Raw genomic sequence first — 7,476 nt, 5'->3', positions numbered from 1 at the left:
CCGCGCCCCTCGGCGGCCCCGCCGCCATCCTTCCCGCGGCGCCCTGCGGCCACACTTACCGGACAATTGCTGGTGGCCGGGATTCCAGCGCGGCCCCTGAGACCCGAGGCGAGAGGGTGAAGTGTTGTGCGCGGGAAGCACGAGCAGACAGCCCGCCGTTCCCCCGCTGCCCTCCGCGCCAGCCAGCCGAGCCCAGCGAGGGGAAGTTGACCACGGAGTCGAGCGCTGAGGAGCCGCGGAAGCAGGGAGAGGCGTTGGGGCTGCTTTGTGGTGCACTCCCGGAGGGCTGGGGACCAATTTGACCGCGCCGCGGGGCTGGCGCTGCTGCTTCTGCTGCTGCTGCTGGTGGAGGCGGCGGCGCCCCCCGACGCTCCCTCCGCCTCACACCGCCTCTGGTTCACTGACATACACTCGCAGGGAAGGGAGGGGTCTAACCAGAGGGCGGGGCCTGAGGGAGGGGACGGGGCAGGGCCACAGCGGATGGCGGTGTCGGTCGCGCCGAGAAGGCTCTTGGGAATTGTAGTTCTCCGGCTGAAGAAAAAAGGGATTCATTGTTGTCCAGCACCCGGCCAGGCTCGCTCTGCACTGAGCATGCTCGAGGGCGAGGTTTGGACCGCCCCCTCCCACCGTTACCATGGTCACCGACACACTTAGCGAACGTGTTCAGTGCCGCTGTTGGCTGAACAAGGGCGGTCTTGTATTCTGGTGTTGTTGGGGATCCACCCCTTAGCCGGTCCCTCCTACTTCGCTCCACCCCGAACTCCTAGCCTCACCAGTCATAAGTGTCCAGTGAGATCTGACTTCCTCCCGATATTTCAGTCTTCCCTGCTGCCTCATTTATCTTCCACAAACCGTAAATCACGAATACCACTGTCCCTCATTTCCCTCAATTGAGTCTTCTCTGTCTAAATTCAATTTTCTTTACCTAAGGCTTGTCGAAATGTAGTTGTTTCCAGTAATTCAACAATTAGGTTATAAAACTTACGACTATCACCACTATCAAAATCCCGTAATTACTTTGCTCAGTTAATCACATCTAACTTTAAGATTAGCAAAGTACAGGATTAAGATCCCTATATTTTACTTGATTACTATAAAAGAATCCGGGTTCGTTCATTTTAAGGCCTACAATTTTTAAGATATACAGATTTCATAAAGTATACGTTCAAAAGACAAGTTGAAAATTGTTTATGTGTATTGGCCAACTTTAGTTTGGTAATAAGAGAAGTCTGAACCAAGGTATGAGTATGTTGTTGGGCTGGTCAGCTAAGTCTACACCCATCTTGGGCACCCAGATGTGGATAGGTGGTAGGGAGGAGGGTGGAGAAAGGCAGGACACATTACTGGCTCTCCAGAGAGCTAAAGGCAACGCGTCCTGAGTTCTCTTGTTTTCCTTCTCCGCCTAGCTAGAACCCCACACCCTGGAAGAAAAAGATTAATGCTTAGGAATCAGACGAACTTTTGGAGCAGGTTTTCAAAGAGAGAGTCTCAAGATCAGAAATCCTTATATCTACAGACTACATAATTATATACTCATTCAAAAAATGCTTGTTGAGTGTCTACTTGTGCTAGGCACTGTATTGAGCCCCAGAAATAGAGATTCAAAAATGTAAAAGAAACATTCTTATTTTCAAAGTGCTTACTATGCAAAGGAGGAGACAGGTAAATAGACTTAATATGAGAAATACTACAATAGGAAAGTGCACAGCTACCCCTAGATGTGGGCAAAATCAGGAAATGCTTCAAAGATCACTTAAGATAACTAGGAATTAGCATGTTTGTGTATTTTGGTAGGGGAGGAGGAGAAGAGAGGTGGGTGAGAGCATTGGGGGTGGTGTTGGGAAGAGCAACAAGTGCAAAGACCTAGAGGTGTGAGACCCAAATGTATTTTGGTTCAGCAAATAGTTGCATTGCTGCCAGTAGAATGGAGTTGGAGTGGCAAGAGGAGACACTGAAAAAGGTAAGGGGAGACGGCTTAGGTAATGAAGAATCTTGCACAATATGCTAAGAAACATGGACCTTTTCGTGGAAACAATGGGAAGCCACACAAGGATTGTAAGCAGACGAAATTTTGATAAGATATGCATTTTAGAAAGATCACTCTATGGGGTGTGGCATGTATGGGACCTGTTACAGTATTACAGGGGGAAAAACCATGAGAGACTGAGCTAAGGCAAGGCAGTGGCAGAAGAGAAAATTGAGGGTAATCAGACACCATTCAGGGGATAGAATATAGAACATAGTGACTAATTGCCTATGTGTGGGGTGAAGGGAAAAGGAAAGTTATGAATTATCATGCTTGTGGTTGAAAGCACCAGAAAACCCAGCTCTAACTGGCTTAACCAATAAAGGAGATTCAGTGAACCATCTAGCTAGAAAGTTCAGGAAAAAGGCAGGCTGTAGGGAGGACTGATTCAACAACTCAGAGATATCATTAAAGGCACTTTTTTGCCTCATTTTAATTGCTTTTTCTTCTTTAGTATTAGCTTTATTGTCAAATGATGGTTGCCAACAACTCATATAGTTTTAAGTTTTGCTATTTAGGGCCAAGAAGAAATAAGAAAAAGAATCACTTTTGGAAGCTCTTTTGTAAAGGAAAGAAAACTCCTTTCCCAGAAACCTCAACGATTTAGTCACATGTACCTACATAAACCAAAAATGGCTGCCAGGAAATGGCACAAGGATAATTATCTTAGGATGAAGACAAGTACGTACCCTTAGAGCCACAGAAGTCAACTTCTACCAAAGCTGTGGTGACGAGGTGCAAATATCCCAGTGAAAATTGAGCTGATTACCCAGAAAAAGAAGCATGGAGCCTGAGAAGTGGACCACAGTGTCTACTACAAGGAAGTAGCCAAGGATGGATCCCAGATTTTTGGATTGTGTGCTTATGGTCTAGTGGTCAGTTATGTACATGACTCTTGTGCCCTGGAGACAGATATGGGCAACAGAAGATATACTTGGAATATACCATCATATAAATGTCTGTTGAAATTATGGCAACGGATGAGATCACCCATGGAGAGTATGCACAGCAGAAAAAGCGGAGTCAGTAATAGAGAACAGTGCTTAGAGAACATCAGCACTTAAGGTGTAGGCAGGAAGATCATGAAAATGCCTGGGAAGTAGCAAGACAACTAGGACATACAAAGAAGCAGGAAAGTAATCTACCACCCAGGAGGAAAGTCAGTCAACATAAAGCCGCAAATAACAGAGATCATAGAATTAGCAGTCAACAATGTTAAAACAATTATGATAAGTATGCTCAGTATGCTGAAAGAGAGAAATCAAAGATATAAAAAATGGAATTTCTAGAAATTAAAATGACAACTTCTGAAATAATTTCACTGGATGGGATTAAGACTCAGAGGCAGATTAGGCACAGAGCAAATTAGACACTCAGAAGAAAAGATTAGTGTACTTGAAGACATAGCAGTAGAATCTAGCCAAAAGAAAGCACACAAAGAAAAAAAAAATGAAAAAATAACCCCCAAAACAAAGTCTCAGTGATCTATGGGATAATACCAAGTGCTCTAATATTTGTGTAATTGGAGTTCCAGATGAGAGATGGGTCAGAGGGGTGACAGAAAAATTATTTGAAGTAATATAGCTGAAAATATTTTCATGTTTGATGAAAATTATAAGCCCACAGATTCAAGAAGCTCAATGACCCCTAAGCAGAGTAAACACACACTCCCAAAAACCACTGTAAAACACTTCACTGTTAAATTGTTGAAAACCAACAATAAGAAAATATTAAAAGCAGCCAGAGAAAAAAGACAGATTATGGATAGAGAAATAAACACAAAACATCAGTAGACTTCTAATCAGAAGCTGTGCAAGTCAGAAGACCATGAAGAGGCATTTCCAAAGTGCTGAAAAAAAAACCTGCCTGGCATGGTGGCTCATGTCTACCATCCCTGAACTTTGGGAGGCCGAGGCGGGTGGATCCCTTGAGCTCAGGAGTTCGAGACCAGCCTGGCCAACATGGCAAAACTCCGTCTCTACAAAAAAATACAAAAATTAGCTGGGCGTGGTGGCGTAAGCCAGTAGTCCCAGCTACTCCAGAGGCTGAAGTGGGAGGATTGCTTGAGCCCAGAAGGTCGAGGTTGCAGTGAGCTGTGAACGCGCCACTGCACTCCAGCCTAGGTGACAGAGCGAGACCTTGTCTCAAAACAAGCAAACAAAACACCGTGACACAGAGAATCCTATAGTTAGAGAAAATAATCTTTCAAAAATGAAGTTTAAGACAACAAAAGCTGTGAGGATGTCACCAGCAGAACTGCACTGCAAGAAATGTTAAAGCCGCTTCTTGGAAACTTGGATTTATATTAAAGAATGAAGAGTGCTAGAAATGGTAAATATATGAGTAATTATAAAAAACTTCTCCCCCTGACTGAATTTTTTTTAAAAAAGATAACTGACTTTAAAATAAAAATGACAAGACTGTATTATCAGGTTCATAATTAAAGATTTCTGTCAGCATTTATATATAAGGGACAAAATTCTAGCTGAAGTCTTTAAACATGTAAAGTTTGATAACAATAGCTTAAACGATGGAAGGAGGAAGTGGAATTGTACAGAAAGGTCTTATATTACACACGAAGTATTATACTATTATTTGAAGGTAAATTGTGGTGAGTTAAAAATGCATAATCTAAACCTTAGAGCAGTCATTAAAAATGCAAAAAAACAGATATGGCTAATAAGTGAATAGTGGAGATAACATGAAATCTTAAAAATAAAAAGCTTGAATGGAGAAGCAGAAATATGAAAGAAATCTGTGTCCCTAATGACCATGGAGCTGACATATCAGCTCTGGACTCTACCTCCTGACTTCTTTTAAGTAAGAAACAAACTTGTTTTATTTTTAAAATTTTTTTATATTAAAAAAATAGAGACAGGGTCTTGCTACATTGCCCAGGCCGGTCTTGAACTCCTGGGCCCAAGCAATCCTCCCACTTTAGCCTCCCAAAGTCCTGGGATTACAGGCGTGAGCCACCATACCCAGCCAAGAAGCAAACTTCTATCTTGTATAAGGACATTGCTATTTTGTACTGTGTTATATATAGCTGAATCTAATCAGACTCACAAGCCTAGAGAAGTTTCATGAAATAGAGCATATTTCTCAGAATCAGGTAATACACGTGTGGCCAGCAATTTCAACATAGTTCTGAGGTTCCTATATTTGTCACTAAAATTCCAGGCATATAGCATCTTTCGTATGGATATCATTTACTATTAGTTTGATTACTTTTTCTTGAAGGAGAAAACACATGTAAAGTGCTTAGCCCAGCCTTGGAATGCAGCAGATTCTCCGTCAATATGTAGTACTTTGAAACCAAACCACGGTAATAAGGTAGATGGCCCACAGTTTAGACATATGTTCGGGTTTGTTCTCCAAAGTCAGGTGTAGAAAATCATGGTGACATTCACATATATCAAAATCTGTAGATTCCTTTGTGAAATTGTGAGTTTACCTCCACCATACTTTTTGTACATTTCTTCAGAATCTACAGTCTTTTGAATTCAGGAGAGTTGAGTCATGGAAAATGAGTGCACCTCCAATTACCATATGCTCAGTCTACATAGCTAGTTAAACACCTAAATTTCTTTCACCAGAGGGGCTATCCATTTGTTGCTTATCTGCAGTTTCCAATTTGGTATATTCAGATATCTAGTCATTTCAGTAAGAAAGTGAATCCTGGGAGACTAAGGTTTTTTGGATCTCTTAAATTCTAAAAAGTTTTTGATCTGTGGACATTGCTCAGTAAACTTCAAGTTTCCTGTACCATCTGACTATATCAAAATCAACTAAAACTGTGTTTCTACTCTTTCCTCAAACAAACATGAAAACAGTGTTTGGGATATGAACATAAGGAAAAATCACAATATTGATGTCATTTCTAAAACAACATGAAATAAATATAATTTGCTAGTAAATGAGGAAGAGGAAATTAGATACACGTCTTTTCTTATAACTTGAAGAAACTGCTGCAAACTTATTTTTCTCCTTTCACTGCAAATATTTCATCCACTTCAAATGAACATATCTTCCCATGTTTAGTCCAAATTTCTCATAGTTTATACTAACCCTAGACTGCCTATTGGACTCTTACTGACATTCTTGGGATTTGAGAGTGATAACGTTGTGTGTGTGTGCGTGCGTGTGTGTGTGTGTGTGTGTGTGTGTGTGATATTCAGATTATAAGTAGGCTATGTCTCAAAATTCTTACCTCCAATATTTCTCCCAAAAATAAAATTATTCTCTCCTAATGTCCTCAAAGTCTCCAAATAGCTCATAGTCAACATAGAACATGTTCCTATTTTAAACCTGTGAATGGCACATAATTTGAAGGCCTGGGCTTTCACTCAAAAGATTTGTAGGCCCCAAATGCTGGCTCTGACATTTTAGATATATTTGGAAAATGTCAAAGACAAGCCAGTTAAAATTTCAATGTTTTAAAGGAGTCTGCTTGTACACCAAAGAATGCAGCCTATAAATTCTCAGTATTAGTACAATCAACATATACACAGCAGTTATTTTGGATTTTAAGTAATACTGTGAATTGAGAGAAGTGGAAAACCCATAAGAGAAGATTTAGATTGTGTTTTCATCCCTAAAATAGATATATTTGCTGATAGACTAATTACTTAAATTTTTATATCTCAAATTTCATGTATTCTTTCATGGAATACTTACTGAGCACAGACTATGGTGCCAGACTACGGATACAAAGATTAATTAGTCTTGGTCCTAAGCTTTTTTTATTTTTTATTTTTCTCCCGAGATGGAGTCTTGCTCTGTCACCCAGGCTGGAGTGCAGTGGCGCAATCTCACTCACTGCAAACTCCTCCTCCCGGGTTCAAGCAATTCTCCTGCCTCAGCCTCCCAAGTAGCTGGAATTACAGGCGCCCGGCTCTGAGCCCAGCTAATTTTTGTATGTTTGGTAGAGACGGAGTTTCACCATGTTGACCGGTCTGGTCTCAAACTCCTGACCTCGTGATCCACCTGCCTCAGCCTCCCAAAGTGCTGGGATTACAGGCGTGAGCCACCATGCCCAGCTGGTCCTAAGCCTTTTGATGTTTAGGAAAGGGGAAATGCAGAGAAGAGAATAATCAATTTTACATGAGAATAAAGTCAGAAAAACATTTCACAGAGGAGGTGGCAACTGAGCTGAATCCTAAAAAATGAGTAGGTGCTCACAAGCTGAACAAAGACATTTCAGCAGAGCTTGCGATGTTAAAAAAGACAGGGGAAGAACGAAGTAACAGCCCATTTAAAGAACTACAAGCAGTTCAGTATGGCCAGATCATAGGGTGTGACATGGGCCAGGTCAGGAAGTTTCTGAGACCAGATCATAAAAGTCTTATATGCCATGTCATGGCAAAGAGTTTGGCAATGAAAAACTGTTGAAAGATTTTAAGCAGAGGAGAGATATAAAATCATACTAGTATTTGACAGAGTGACTAGCT

General features: G+C 41.4%; 1 protein-coding gene across 2 annotated transcripts in view; it reads right to left on the bottom strand.

Annotated features, from left to right (window-relative positions):
• PELI1 (pellino E3 ubiquitin protein ligase 1) overlaps positions 1–453 on the bottom strand; it is a 67,919-nt gene extending 67,466 nt beyond the window's left edge. Inside the window, exon 1 of one of the 2 annotated variants that reach the window (XM_011945309.1) lies at positions 60–453. The gene's annotated coding sequence lies outside the window, so the exon portion shown is untranslated. The remainder of the gene's footprint in view (positions 1–59) is intronic. The other variant, XM_011945310.1, reaches the window with a different exon arrangement.
• Between the last annotated feature and the right edge of the window lie 7,023 nt (positions 454–7,476).

Source organism: Colobus angolensis, unplaced genomic scaffold, assembly GCF_000951035.1.
Source record: "Colobus angolensis palliatus isolate OR3802 unplaced genomic scaffold, Cang.pa_1.0 Scaffold24, whole genome shotgun sequence".
Lineage (NCBI taxonomy): Eukaryota > Metazoa > Chordata > Mammalia > Primates > Cercopithecidae > Colobus > Colobus angolensis.
The sequence above is the reverse complement of the archived record's forward strand: the minus strand, read 5'-3'. Positions and strand labels throughout refer to the sequence as shown.